This window comes from Penaeus monodon, chromosome 3, assembly GCF_015228065.2.
Source record: "Penaeus monodon isolate SGIC_2016 chromosome 3, NSTDA_Pmon_1, whole genome shotgun sequence".
Taxonomy (NCBI): Eukaryota; Metazoa; Arthropoda; class Malacostraca; order Decapoda; family Penaeidae; genus Penaeus; species Penaeus monodon.
Genome location: NC_051388.1, coordinates 38556100 through 38558687, shown reverse-complemented (window position 1 = coordinate 38558687; position 2588 = coordinate 38556100). Strand labels below are relative to the sequence as shown.

At 39.6% G+C, this 2588-nt stretch overlaps 1 pseudogene; it reads left to right on the top strand.

The window, feature by feature from the left end:
• The first annotated feature begins 584 nt into the window (after window positions 1-584).
• LOC119586139 overlaps window positions 585-2588 on the top strand; it is a 75449-nt pseudogene continuing 73445 nt past the window's right edge.

Below are 2588 nucleotides of genomic sequence, written 5' to 3'. Positions count from 1 at the left end.
GATAGTAATTATCAAAGGTCTCACAGTCCACGAGTAAGCAGGAAATATCAATGCAGAGCAGGATTCCTTGGTCTTCAGCAAACGAGATGGGACGCCAAGACAAGGCAGGACTCCTGGCTAGCTCCTTGGGTAAGAAAATGACCCCAATGGATCCCGACAGGACCCTCTGGTCCCTTTAACTGCTGCCACACAGCCTGGGACAGAATAGACGTCACTGGTTTTGAAATCTACATTTGAAAAGATCAACTGACGAAGCTGACCAAGTATTGCGCAAAACTTTCCTGTCGTCACATTTACCTTATTGCCAATTGTCGCTCATCTCCCTTCATTAGCAGCACATTCGAAAAGTAAGGGAGAAATAAAATAAAAAAGTTCCCTCCATCTAGGAACAGAAAAGCGTAACTGGAGCGACATTTAAGCCTTCACACCGACCACCATTTTCTTTCTTTTTCCTTTTTCTCCTTTGAAGGCATTAGGTGTTAAAGGGCACACGCGTGCATTAAGACTTTAAATGGCCAGACGCAGACGACAGAAGTTGAAACCTCAGTACGTCAGGGACTCATTCCCAAGCATGATTCCAGGGAATGAGATTTTGTCTCGTGCCCGATTTCAAGGAATGGAATCTCGACATTAATGATCCTTTCCAGGAGTTACAACACACGGGGACTGTATTTGCTGATGACTAACTCGACACGTGTAGATCCTCGACGGGACAGAGAGAGATAGCACTTGTGATAGAGTTAATGAGTATCCCTGTATATTACGTCCTGGAGCGCTGGGTTAAGTTAGTTACAAAGTGAGGGAGAGGGAGGGAGGAAAGTAAGAGAGAGAAAAAAAGAACAGTCGAAGGTAAGTTAAAGAGAGGGAGAGGGAAAGAAATAGGAGAATAAAAAAGAGCGAAATAAAGGGAAAAGATCAGTGTTCCGGAGAGAAAACGGTATAATGAAAGTGAGGGAGAGAAGAGAGAGAAGAGAGAGAGAGAGAGAAAGAGAGAGAGAGAGAAGAGAAAGAGAGAGAGAGAGAGAGAGAGGGAGAGAGAGAGAGAGAGAGAGAGAGAGGAAGAAGAAGAAAACGAAGAGAAAACAGTGAAATAAGTCGTTCCTAGGAGGAGGGACATAATACGTCTTGTCCCCAGTATCTCACGCGCCTGAGGACCCATCAGGCCTCTCTCTCCACAAGAAAAAATTCATTACAAAAGATACTTCCGGGAATGAAAAGAAAACTAGACCTGCAAGAAGATTTTGACCAAAAACGCAAAATTAAAAATAGACTGTTGAATATATAATTAAATAGATAAATAAATAAAAGATGGAATATCCAAGTTACACTTTTTCCTTCCTCTTCTTTTTCTTCTACAATTTCGGTTAAAGTTTGCAGGGCGAGTCCGCGAAATCACTAAGGTAGAGTTAATAGAACGCAGAGTACAAGAACCAGGAAAAGGACAGTAGCACACCTGGGGGGGAGATGGTTCCAGCTGCACAAGACCCAGCTGGCGCACGCAGAAAGGGCTCGAGTACTAATGAGAGGAAATTCGTAGAGGCTGCAGCTACTTTCGTGGTCATAAGGTAATAGTATGAGGCCCCTGCTGCAGTGTTGCTTAGCTGAGGCGAGTACTTTCTTGTTTGTTTGCTTGCGTGTGTGTGTGTGTGTGTGTGTGTGTGTGTGTGTGTGTGTGTGTGTGTGTGTGTGTGTGTGTGTGTGTGTGTGTGTGTGTGTGTGTGAAATTACTTTTTTCTTTTTCATTTGTACATCAGTATTCATCTATCTCTATCTTTCTGTTTTTTAATACAGCAATACTGTATACTTTATTCATACAATCGATATTTAAGTTGTTCATACATTCTTCATTATCATTATTGTGATGATAACTATTGATATTTTTTCTTATTGTTGAAGTTTTATTGTTGTTGCCATTCCCATTTTGCTAGTCTTGTTGTTGTTAGTATTACTATTATTATCACGAATATTATCATTATTGTTATTGTTGTTGTTGTTGTTGTTGTTGTTGTTGTTGTTGTTGTTGTTGTTGTTGTTGTTGTTGTTGTTGTTGTTGTTGTTGTTGTTGTTGTTGTTGTTGTTGTTGTTGTTGTTGTTGTGTTGTTGTTGTTGTTATCATTATAAAAGAAGATAAACGAAAAAAGCGAAAAGAGAGAACAAGGAACAAACGAAATAAATAAATAATAAATAAAAACAGACCATAAAGATATATACGATAGAGGAAATCATTAAAAAAAAAAAAAAAAAGCAGAAAAAAAAAACAAAGGGAAAGAAAGAACAGATAAAAAAAAAGCGCATACAAAAAAAAGAAACAAACAAACAGACAAACGAAAAGGGAGAACAGAAAGTGGATAAGTTGAAGAGATTAAAGAGAACTCGGGGACAAGGAAAGACAAGGAAAGGCCATGTTCGCATTTCAGTCTTAAAGAAGATCCAGCGTTGCACGAGGCGTCGAGGCCCAAGGGAGGGATGTCTTTGTTGAGACGGACGTGGAAAAAACGTCACGCTTTTTCTCTCGTTTTTTTTTTTTTTTGTGCTTTTCTCGTTTTCTCTCTCTGGAGGATTTTTTTTTTTTTTTGGTTTCTTTCGTT